The sequence below is a fragment of the Salvelinus alpinus genome, chromosome 15 (assembly GCF_045679555.1).
Source record: "Salvelinus alpinus chromosome 15, SLU_Salpinus.1, whole genome shotgun sequence".
Classification (NCBI taxonomy): domain Eukaryota; kingdom Metazoa; phylum Chordata; class Actinopteri; order Salmoniformes; family Salmonidae; genus Salvelinus; species Salvelinus alpinus.
Genome location: NC_092100.1, coordinates 24,870,815 through 24,884,493, shown reverse-complemented (window position 1 = coordinate 24,884,493; position 13,679 = coordinate 24,870,815).

Genomic DNA, 13,679 nt, shown 5'->3' with positions numbered 1-13,679 from the left:
TACTAATCATGTTACTTCTCAAGATTGAAATAATGTGATTTGAATTTTTGTATAGACTAATAGACATGAATGTTCAAGAAAGGAAAAGGTTCTTTGCACATTGGTGCTGTGCCTGCTATCACACAATGATACTATGTTAGTATATATTTGTAAACAGCAAACCCAGTTTCAAAACAAAATAAGCCTACCTTTAATTAAATCCATCATTATAAGCCTTTCTCTGTTCTTGCTCACCAGACGTTGCTCTTTCTATATGCAGCAGCCTGGAGCTTGTTGCTGGATATGAATGAGGATCAGCTTGCCTGCCACTATCTCCCACTAGGTCACAGTAACAACATAAATTATGCTAATCTAAGGGCTCTATTCAATCTGTATCACTGAAGCATTACAGATTGCATGATAGAAATGTAAAGATCATTTTCGATTGGGCCGACATATGCAGTGTTTACCATGAATGCAGTTTCCACTAACGTGGGAACATTGCCTTTAAATTTCAATCACGCTGTAACCATGAACTTCCGTGATACGGATTGAATAGATCCCTAAATGGCCATCCATTCAATATCTAATAAACCCACTACTCGTTGAGGTAATGAGTTTTTAAACAATCTTTAGGGATCTAGTGTTCAAATGATAAAGGGGATGCCAAGTGTCTTCAACAATGACCCTCGAGGCCTCTAAAATCATCCAGCCCATTCTGTGCTGCTGGGAAGCTTCAGGCCAAGGCTAGTCATTCAGTATGGGTTGCTGTGGCAGTATCCATGGAAACATCCTACACTTCACTGAGAGTTGAAGGTAACACCCACTCTCATTGTCCAATCTCTGTAATGCATATTTATACCCTCAGACAAGCTATTATGAAATGTTTGTATTAGTATACCAATCTATATATTCATTCATCCATCTACCCTTTTACTACATGGAGCAATTACTATGGCAATAGTTCACAAATGCACTCTCCATCCTTTCAACAAATGTTAATAAATTCATAACCTTGCTTGATTGAATTGATTACCACAGTTAAAGCAGAATGAGATGTACAATATTGTGGAATTCATTTATATTATCATAATCTGTGCATGGCATATCGAAGGTGCTTTATTTCAGCATACATTATTTACAGATTGCAAGAGAATAGTGTTGAGGTCTTAATAGTGATGTTGATTTATATTGTGCTGAAATCTAGGTCAAATCAATACACACGATACAAAGTAAAAGCATACAAATCATACCTTATTGAGTAATACTTTAATTGCAAACATGCACATGGAATAAAGTCTAACTATGTACTGTACACTTGTATACCTCATATGTCTTTCCAGGGTAGTTGGTGCTCAGTTAAATAAGGAAATGTGTTAGTATACTTTTATGTACACTTTCATGAGTGATAGAGATGAGTGTAGAATTGTTCACACTGGCTGGACTTACCGTTTTAGACAGTGTTAAGATCTCACTGACTGGATTGGAAAATGCAGTGACATCTTCAGAGTTAGATGAACATATTATGTGTGGCTCAGTTGGTAGAGCATGGCGCTTGCAACGCCAGGGTTGTGGGTTCATTCCCCACGGGGGGACCAGGATGAATATGTATGAACTTTCCAATTTGTAAGTCGCTCTGGATAAGAGCGTCTGCTAAATGACTTAAATGTAAATGTAAAATTATGACATGAAACACAATAGCTCTTGTTAGCATTTATTTTTGATATTTTGTTCACATTTTGTTTTGCTGCAACACAAACAAAACTGATTGAAATTACAGACAATAAACAATGATTCAAAGGTTTGTTGCTGCCTGCAAACAACAAACTATGAGTGCACTCTATATTCTGAACTGAACGTTCATAGGACTGCTTTCTGATGAATAGGAAACTAGAAATGTTGTGGGTGGACTAAACTAAAATCTGTTGAAATAATGGTGTGAGGGACCTGGTCACTGAGGTAGACTGTGACTTGTTGTCAGTGAGCTAAATTTACAACAACAAAATCACTAGTCTTCCACAGCGTCCAGGACCAAAGTGCACATTCTCCTGCAAGCATAGAAAAGGATAATGACAAGTTATACATGTATCATTATTCACCTGAACATTCGTTTTTTTCATTGACAATCATAAAGCCAGGCTACTCAACTACATATTTCACATCAATATTGCATTCGTATTTTACAATGAATCAAATAATTGAGATCCCATGCATGACCATATGCATGCTAAAGCTAACGAGAATGATTGGATTTTATATATTGATGTTATAAAGAGATATGTATTTGTACATAAACATGTTGACAAATGTATAAAACAAATAAACCAAGAGAAACAGTAAATGCAAATAGCTGTTGTGTACATACGAATCCCCCTCTGAAGCCGTTAATAATGTGGTAATACCTGAAGCCTACCTGCCCTTTCCACAGAGATCACGTCACACACAAATCCACCCCCTTTCCTTTCTAAAGGCTATCACCTGTACCCATATCATCACCCATATCCCCAGCCTCTCTGAGTTCACTAAAATGAAAGACAAAGTTGAGCTAAGGGACAAGCTCTCAGTTTTAATAAAAGTAGAACATTTATAAAAGTAACATTGTATCTATTGGTTTCCTAAAGCTCAGCCAATAAATTGAGGTATATTTAGACTCAGATGAGGGGGAGAAAAGAGAACGTAATTGTGAATAAAGGACAACATTAGAGAGGTCTGTATTTATGAGGCATTTGTCATTCAAGCCAAAGACGAATATGATACATTCTGGGTGGTGATATCTTATGAATCACAAAGCTCCTGTTAAAATGTAAGGAAATAGCAGCTTATGTCTTACCATTCACACTCTTGAATCATTTTTCTATTAGTGTGTTCTGCGTTAGCATAATCTCATGAATGTGTTAATTTATTGTGGTGGTGTGTGTGTACCCACAGCACAAGGCGTTCAGACAATGTCTCACTTCTCCTTGTGGCTGATGGAAAAGAAAAAGGAAAGAAATGCCTAATTTCCCACAATTGTACTTGTAGGATACTTAACACTGTTGATTCTAGCATTCTTGTTTTAAAGCCAGTTATTCAGTCACATCTAAGTGGTGTAATGTCTAACAATGTGACAGAAGGTGTCATAAAAAGGAGCACAGGCCTGGCCTTCCATCAGGCAGCTAATGAATTGATGAGTACATGGCAATTAGTGATTATGGAGATAGCAGAACAGAGACCTCAGCAAGCTGTTGATCACTGTCTGTCCCTGTCTGTCTGTCCCTGGCTGGCTCCTCTACTTATCCTCATATGTACATGGTGGACTAGACTGGAATAGCAGCAACACAGGGTCTGATTATGATTCATTATGAGCACAGAAGGAGAGTGGTACTGTGTCCTGGGTACGGGTAGGTACGTTCCCATAGGGCAGGTACAATTACGTATAATGGATGAAGACCGTCATGAAAATAAAATAACTGTCATAACCAGTTTGCCTGTCTGTGTGGAACACACAGCTGACTGAAGACGGGACATCCGGACATTCACACGGTTGAGTCCGTTTCCGCGTTAACATGGACTCTTTACAACGTGATGAAACTTTATTGCTCCTTGCTAAAACAAGCAAGGGGTGCGTTCAGTTCGATTAAACGTTTGCTACACTGCGTAACAGCTTGTACTGAACTACACGCTCGTCAACGTTCTTGAAAAGACTTTGAGGTACGTTTGCACTGTTTGGTGGGTATGGCAGGTTGTGGCTTGAAGCAATGAGTGGCGTATTTAAAGGACAGTGGTGCACTTTGAACTCACAATCCAACCCCTCCCAGTGTTTCAACTGGTCGTTCAGAATAGCACTGTTTACATTTAATTGAACATTGCCTTATGTTTTTCCATATTGAACGCAGGCAAAGTGTTGTAGCAAACAAGTCTTTGGTTGCCTAGGCAATACCCCCTCCCTACAGCAGTAGAAGCACGTGCAGTCAGGGGCGAAGGAGAGGAGAAAAGGTGCGTCTTTTATATATATATTTATGTTTGCTATTCAAACGATTATAACGGTGAACGCGGTCATTTGACCAATAACTGTCGTCCAAAATTCCATGACCGCCACAGTCCTTTGCACGCACACACACACACGCACGCACACACTAACACCCATCCCCATACATAAACACACAGACACATGATCATACATGGACACATGGGCACACACACACTCGGAGACCATTTAGTGAGCTCAACGAAGGCTGTTGAAATTTGAAGAGGATGAAATAACCCAGTGGATCTCGGAGTACTTTGCTTTTCTTACTGGAGAGGCGTCATGGACCTTAATGCATCTCATTCACACTGGAAGGCTGTGGTACTTTCAGTTCTGTTCTAGGTGCATGGGGTCCAGAACCCTATCAAATCTTAACAAAACCAAACAGGTTCAATCTCATGCTAGTTTTTTATGGAGAACCTCTGTCTGTCCATATTCATTCTGCACATTCCTACAACTTCTCACTACTTACCACTCTCTTCGCAGTCTCCAATAACTTTTATGGGCACCACTGAGTCTTTAAAACTGAAGATGGTAAAGCCAATGCCTTGTTTCCTTCTTAAAACTAAAAAACATTGAAATGGTTTTGAAATTGATAAAGACTCTTTTTAAGAACAATATAGACGACTTTTATAACAAACTTTTTTATTTCTCACTTACAATAACCCTATAAAAACCACCTGCCTGCTGTAACAACGACAAGATTGGCAGGCTCTTTGAGGTGGTGGAACCTTCACAGTTAAAGTTACATTGCCCATACATTTTATATAAGGCACTGCTTGGCTTAACACGCACAAAAAGAAGGCAACAATTGGGCAGCATTGAACTGGGTATGGCATTGAAGAGAGAGTGACAGGCCAATGCTAGGCTCAGAAGGAGAGCTTTATTAGTGGCTTTAGCTGCTCACTGCTACTGAGTTACAGAACAGAACAGAGAGGTTATGCATTACTTTAAGACACTGAACGAGGGAAATTAGCTCGCATTAACTATGGTTTTCCCCATTAAAAACTATCTTGGATATAATGGGCATCGCTGTTTCGCATGAATAACGTTACTACCGACTCTTTCTCTAAGTGGCAGAACCTGTCTCTGCATGCACTTATACATTTACTCAAGCTTCCCGGGAAAAAGGGGAGGTGATAATGCAGTTCTTTTATATCTCCACTCAGGAGTCCTGGCTGAGAATAATAGGCTCTGTATTGAATAGTAATGTATTATTAAAGCAAGTTAAATTATGCTCTCCAGTTGAGGATGGACGACTTTCATTCTTTACAATTAGAATGATGAGACACAGCGTGCAGAAAGGAGCTCTATGGCCAGCCAACTGGAGTGGAGCAGCATTACATTCTGCTCCTGTGCCTGTTGAATTAGGACTAACGTTCAATTATGGTGTCCCTGCCAGTCTGCTAAATATAATTCAGTGAAAAAAAACTTTTACAGACTCTACATCCCAATATAGGACCAATGCCCAAATGTATAAGATATTATAATACCGTACATGTATTATCGAATAATTCAATGATTGGCTTGACATAATTTTAATTTGATAAAGATCTGATTGTGATTCTACAGCTACAGTTAAATGTAGATTTTGCTTCCTACGTTAAGCAAATAAATCTTTCAGTCTCTATAACTGTGAGCACAGACATGTAGTAGCAGACCATGCTGGGCAGCAGTACATAGATCATTTGTTTAATTGGCTTCTCAATCGGCTAATCTGTTATCATGTTCATCTGTCTGAGCAGAGGGAAAAGCAATGGATGTAAAGGGCTTTTCTCTGGAGGCCAAGTGGCAAACAAATAGATAGAGCCTACAAGACTCAAAACCAAACAAAGATGTGCCTTTGGCCTTAAAACCCCTACTGGTTTGATACGCCTGCTACAGGTGTAATACAACGGAGGATAAACATGTAAACATTTGGTGCAAATCCTGAGTCAAGAAAAAAGAAAATAAGGGGGAAAAAATGAATACAATAAACACGTTTCCATCCACAGTTTTCATGCGAGTAAAGTCATACTGTATATAACAAAAAATCACTACAGCTGTGATGGAAACAGGAAGTTTCAGTACAATTGTATAACTGCAGACAGAAGATTTGTTCTTTCGACATGGTGGGATCTTTTTGTGTTGATAACATGTATTGATAATCGATAATTAACCATCATGTTGAAGTAAACTTGGTGTCACGCGATGACATGGTGTGTGGTTCTCCCACTACGACTTGGGAAACCATGCAGTTTATTAGGCTACAGATGAAATACGTTATGATGAACGTCAGATGGTAGTGAAAGTGCACAGTATGAATCTCATCATGTATTGTAGACTAATTTAGAGCCTACTCGCATCTGCAAGCTTTTGGCTAGAGTGCACAGGCCAAGACCCAGATTAGTCACATTTGCTATTTAACGCAACAGTTTTTGTGGCAAATCTATCCGTAGAGTTGAAAACACGATGGAAACAGATTGAACATAATATTTTTATTTGGTACATGAAAACTAAAGAGAAAAAATAAATGTTGTGTGCACTATGTCATCACACACTGATTTTATCCGCAACAATTCAGTTTGGTGGAAACATGCGGATTTTAGGATATTCTAATGAAAATCTGTCGCCAATTGGATGGAAACCTTGCTAGTGTTATGTAATAGAGATTGTAAGACTAACATGCAGGTCGAATGTTATACACTGATCCTTACAGTACATTTCAGTAAGCACCATGGTTAAAAAAGGGTTAGGGAACTGTAAAAAAACACACAAAAAACTAATATTCCTGTTCTACACCGTGTGAACAAATGATGATCCATGTAACTCAATAAATCCCCTGAGAGCACATCCATAAACCTTAAGGTGGCTCACACGTCCATGCCCTCAATGTCTAATTCAATTATTTTCTCATCAAATGATCCTGTCCTTTCAGAGAGGATGGCCCATGCACCTTAAATGGCTGTTTATTCACCCCTTAAATGTATTAGTTGAGTCGAACATCTCTCCCAAGGCACTGACTGAACAGAGTTAAGTGTGCTACTTAGAGGCACAGGGGTGACTTCCTCCTATTCTTTCCAGCCCTGCCTCATTGATTCTGTGTTAGCAAGGCTAACTAGGATGGTCACTGGGGGATGTAAGCAGGGCCAGATGGGGTTACTGCACGGCATGGACATCTGGGCCATCCGTTATGAGTTAAGACTATCATATCAACTGCCATGCACTGTGCTGCAGACAGAGGCTTAGGATGGACATTGTCCATGGCCTGCAATTGACATTAATTAGCTCCAGTGAAACACTTGAATTGTGTGCATCATCATACAAATGGAATCAACCAGGGCAAAATGTAGTATTAAAGAAAGAAATACTGTCACAGTGCAACAGATTTTGACACAGACAATTCCAAATCCTTTTGGTTACATTTTGATTTTAAATAATTATTGATTTTAAATGAATCAATGTATTTCCCCCTTCTCTTGTAAGACACATTTGCAGTAAGCCCCAACAAGCAACATATATTTTGACGACAGAAGTTACATGTAATGGTACATGGCATAATTGCTATTGTTGTCAACATGCTATGGGGAGAGTGAGGCGGCCAGGAGAGGCGGACAGACATCTACTGTAATTAGAGCTAGTAAGAGTATATGATTTGTTCTAATTGCCTTGACAAGGGGCTGAGCGTACTCCACTTAATTACCTGAGCATGCTCTTTCCTAGGAGCCCTGTGGGAAATGGGCTTTCATTTTTTCATTGCTGAAATTGGAAGGATGTGGGGGTGGGAAATGTGTTCTGCTCTCCTCTGCGTCTGTCAAAGTGACAAAAAAATCTCTCAAATACAGTAAGCATGTGTCTTTACCGAAGCCTAGTGCACCATATTTCATATGATGACAGGCCATTTGGTTTTAGATGCTGTACAGATAGATGCACTCTACCTGCTTTCAGCATGGCTTCCTAATGAGAAATGTAAAAAGCTATGATCCCAATTCAATCAATCACAGATAAAAGAAAACTGCACTGTGTGTTTACTCCAAATATTTACTCTGTCTTTTAAGGTCAGAGGTGGTTTCAAGTCAATATCCATTCACAATATTGTTTATTAACCAAGGCAGCAACAAAGTGGCTAAAGTAGAAAAATACAGGCACCCAGGCAAAACCTGAGAAGCATCCCACTGGACAAAAACTGCATCAATCAATTTTGTTTCCATGTCATTTCAATTGTTTTTAATGTTATGACTTTGAATCAACATGGAAAACTGATTGGAGTCATCAACGTAAATCCAATGACATGGTGATTTTTTTCGTTGATTTTACGTTAAATTCACATTAGTTGACACCTCAACCAAATTGTAATCATCAAAACTAGACTTTGAACTGATGTCTGTCCCCAGTGGTGCCAAATCAATTCATCCAATGTTCTATGCACTGTAAAATGCCACATATAGATCATAAGTCCTCCTGGCTACTACTCTGAAATCTAATCATTGTTCCCACAATGGGTACAACTGAATACAATATAAAAGCAGTATGTTCAAATGTCAACTGGATATGTTTAATGTCAATCATGGTTTTAAAATGACATCAAGCTCATTGGGCAAACTGGGAATAGCAGGTTACAACAGCTGTGTGTTTCTCCCTTCTAGACTTACTGATATCATCAACACAATTGTGGCCTATTTTTGTGGAAGTTTCACAAAATGATTGCTACTAAAAATGACAAAGGAAGCGTAGGGCTAGAATGGATAAAGTGACAGAACACTGAACACTATTGTGTTCTGTCAGAACCAATGGGTCAGCAGCATGTGATCATGGCTGTGATCACCACTCATGGGTAAAAGGATTGCATTGGGAGAGTTCAGTGACCCCATGCTATGGGGCTTTCCTGTGGATGCATGCTGGAGCGGTGGGAGAGCTCTGTCTGGAGGAGAGGTGTGTGCCTGGCAGGCTTTGTGACTTAAGGCCCCTCGCTGGGCCCACCTCTGATGTTGAATCCCTGCCTTCGTTCTGAGATTGCACATCCTCCATCATGCCCTACCTCGGCACCCATCCCCCAATCTCCTCAATCGCCCCAACCTCCCTCTGACTGCACTACCGATGCCTTTTGGATTGATGTGCAGTTCAAGTCAATACACCAGGACACTGTAAGGCTTTTTGTATTCCAGCCAGCTTCTCCAACCGGGTTGTGCACCTGTATACCACTCTGAACAAAGGTTCATGGCAACCAGAGAGAGGAAGCATGTGTAGGATAACACCTGTTAGATCTTTAGGAACGTTCCTGGAAGGTGGGGTAACCAAAGCAACCAAAGCAAAATGGAGGTTGAATACAGATCCAGTGGATGGGCTCGGTTTAAACGCTGCAAGCAAAGGCACGCTAATCATCCACAGAAACTCTCTGACAAATAGAGGTGTCAGAAAAACTACATTGCCACATACAGATATTTTGATGAATTTCCTTACAATGCACCAGTGGCAGAAAATGCAATGCTTGGCATGTCACTTCACACACACAACCGAGACCTTGAAAGATAAGTGGGAATTGAATTGTTCAATCGATTCACATTTAGAAAATATTAGAAATGTTTTGACATGTAGACATGTAATGCAATTTAGTGATAGACCCAGAACTGAAATTATTGTTTGTAATTATATTGTTTAATTCTAACAATATATCACATTAACATTTTGGAGCCTCAAGGGTATAACTTATTTCTGATTAGGGTTGCAAAGCTACCTATAATTTACCAAAGTTACAAGAATCTTCAGTAATTTTGGTAACTAACAGAACATATATGGTAATCTATCGTAACTTTGGTTATTTACACTTGAATAACTTTAAATTTTTTTTATATAAAGTATTTATATATATATATATATATATCTGTGTCCATATTGTCCATGAGTTTCTAGTAGATTTACCATATTGTTCAAGAGAAAATAGCCTAACTAATGAAAAAAGCATCTATTTAACAATTAAATTATTTTCAATTAACTCTGCAACTCTTCCAACTATTCACTTTTCTTCACAACTGCCACCAGTTTGGCACCAAAACATCGACAACAAATACATATTGACATAGTAAAATAAATAAAAGTGTTAAAAAAATATATATATATTTAATGCTGAAACACCAATGGTATTCACTAAGTTGATGGTTTATATTTAGGATAACCTTTTACAGTTTGTCATTCTATTTTTAAATAATATTACTTAATTATTTCAGATATTTTACATGTGATAAGGCCACACAGAGGGCAGAGATAATTACAGACACCTGTGATAATCTGAAGTACCCAAAAGGGCCACTAGATGTCTTGTGATAAACTACATAAAATCCTTGAAAGATACCAAAATTCTGGTAATTTACTAGTAAACTTAAAAAGTTTCCAGTAATATACCGTCCCTTTGCAACCCTATTTCTGAGACAAAGCTGTATCCACACGTATGCACATATTGTACATACATATCAACATGCAAATATTACAATATGTGTCTTTCTGCAAAGAAAATGTTTCTCTAACTCACTTCCAGGCTCATTTACATTTGAGTAATTTTAGTAATCTTATCCAGAGTGACATACAGGTGCGATTAATTTCAATTGAACAATTTCATAAACAATCACTCTGTTGGAGAAAAACAAGCCATGTCAGCCAGCACCCTTAAGATCTGTCTCAGAATTGTCTTCAGAAAGAAACAAAAGCAATGTCAATTCATGACACACATTTACCGGCATAAGCATGGCACTTTAAATGTCACTTTGTGTTAGGTTAAATAATTTATATGCAAAACACCTTAGACAAACACGCTTACAGCCTTTTGAGGGACCTAAGCAAAATTTTGACGGAGGAGAGAAAACAAACGTTTTTGAGTTCATTTCCTGTAATTGTACAAATTGTGCCATGGGGCGTAGAGAAAATGTTGCAGTTTTAAAGCAAGTTTGCTGCAATTATACACATTTCGCCATTGGGCGGAGAGAAGATTTTGCAAGCTCTCTCTCTCACCCTGGATCATTTTGTGTTGTGCGGAGCAGAGCGTTCATCCTTCAGACGCCAGTAAAAAGGCCAGATCAAACAGTGGTCTCAGTCTCCCTGCTGCTCCATGGGGGGTCGATGGAGGGGGCAGGGAGGAATAGCATTGTCACTGCCAATGCGTGCTGATTGTGATTGCACTTCAAATACAGCGACAAATGTCTCCCGCTTTACACAGATTCTGCCATGTTTTGATGTCAATAAAATGTCCCTACGGTGCTATTCATTCTTTCTTTTTCTTCAAAAGCCTCAAAAAGGGGAGGTGGAGGGGAGGTTTCGTGTGGAGGTACTCCTTAAAATGGCAGATTGCCCTCTTTCTGAGGTTAGCTGCCAAGAGGGACAAAACACCACTGCATGGTGAGCTCCTGTCTGAAGATGTCAATATTACTGGTTACACAAAGATTATTTAAGAATATTATTTCTTATTCTTTTAAAGTACAATGGACATGATGGCCAATCATTCCACAAAGGGAAGCCAACAATGGTCCCACTTTATAAACATTATAAATCCAAATTAGAGGTAAAATGTGTTACACAGAAGCAGCTAGCTATCTGAGGGTGCCAACAGAAGGGGATTTGGTAAATACGCACTTACCCCGCTGGGTATCTTTATCAAACAGAAGATGGTTGCTATTGTACAATCCAACTGGCTTAATTTGATATGAAATACATTTGTTTCCTGTAAAGACAAAAGCCTACAGTCTCAAACAATCCGTTGAAACAGATCATGGTAATGCCTGGATGTGTTTATAGGTGAGGAGATTTTATTTAATTTAAGGCATGTGTTGGGTTCACATATCAGTGAATTCAGACAGGTGTTTTCCCCTAGAGATAGCTACTGCTAATGAGTCAACACTCTTCTCAGGGCATACTACTCCTTTATCCCTGCATGCACTAGTTGGACATTGTTAAATCATAACCAAGCTGCATCTAATTGCATTAATTGGATCAATGCACAAACGGTCTTGTTTGAACACCTGCTGTAAATAATTGTATTGCCTGGGTACAGACTGCATATGTAGCACACCATTTGTGGCACCATAATGGGGAGAGTTTCTCCATGTAAATGTGTAATCATTATGTTTCACAGACAACCTGCCAGTCAGCCTGTTCAGCATAGACACAGCGCAGAAGTATGTGAGAGTTGTAATAAGGCTACATTGCACAAATCGTAGAGATATAAGATATAAGGAGCGTCTCTAAATATGAAGTATTTTTATATAACATTCTAAGACTATTAGTTACAATTAGGACGTACACTGTAGCCTAGTTAGTGTCATAAAACATGTAGGCCTAACAGGTGAATGGTAACATTTGATTATGCTTAGATAACACTAAAATGCCCCTGATTATTTGGACTAAACAGCAGTGCTGAAAAGTATTAGACTTGAGCGGGAACGTGTCCTGCACAGCCTATTACACGACATTGGAGCTGGTCACCCCGGTGGTGCTGAAATAGTTAGCGAACAGGTTTTTAACAAGTCACCTCACGCTGAATAGTAAAGCACGTGATTTTTGTGTTATATTTGTTCTAGAAATGTGAGTAAGCTTTTATATTTGCTTGATTTCCAAGGTTGACCAGTATAAAGTAATTAACTTCTTATGGTCTTTTAAAAACATCGTATTTATATATGCTTCCAGAGGTCATCACCAGCATAACTTACTACTTGGCTATGGTCATTGCTATTACAAGGCTGCAAGACGAGTTCACAACTACGTGTTGCATGACATTATAGTAAAATAATGATTCAATTCAAAAATTGAGAATTTGTCATTATTTAAACCATCAAACTGAAGTGACAATTGCTTATGGTCGAAGCTGCACGGGAGCATGTGTTCCCATATTAGTCTAAAGTAGGCCTAAAAATAGAAAGATAAACGTTGTCTTATTTCACCCATCCAATTCGCCAGTCACCCTGAAACAAAGGTATTGTAGGCTACCACAACAGTAAATATGAGGACATAGCCAACTGGCTGATATGGATTTGTCAGGGATAACTGTAATAAAGAGCTCTTCAAATCTAATTATAGCCATTATGTAAACACAACGACAGGGACATTATCTTTCTTTGCGGGGGTCTTTCCTATAATCAATATAACCTTTTCGCAAGCCTTCAGTCTTCTCCTTCTAACTGCCGGAGAGAAACCAGAAAAATGTCACATTGAACTTTGCTTAGGGGCTATTACACAGTAACAAAGTGCAGATTTTCTCTGATCTTCTTCTGTTTTTATAGTCGAATAAATCATAATATTTGTAATGGGGAGGTTAACGGGCATATGTAGGCTATCATAGCCTACTAAACATCTTACAATAGATTCTTGTTCACATTACTCACTGCTCATGCGAAAATATAAAGCTTAGATTTCACTGATGATATAGGCTATCACAGGAACATTACGAATCTACAGGAAGCGTTCATGCTATAGACACCCTCAGAAATAATTCCAACAGGTTGTGCTCGCTGCGTTCTACCTGTTGATATGATCAGCATCCCTCCCGACATGAACTATTGCGGTCTGACCACTCGTCCCACGTATATATCTGAAAGTGTGGTACAAGAGTATGAAAAAATTAATCAAATTCAAAAGTCACATTTGTGAAATAATCAAATGTTCAACTCAATAGAGTCACATACATACGCCCACGATGTGACCCACATATTGGCATGCATTTAATCTCCTTTCT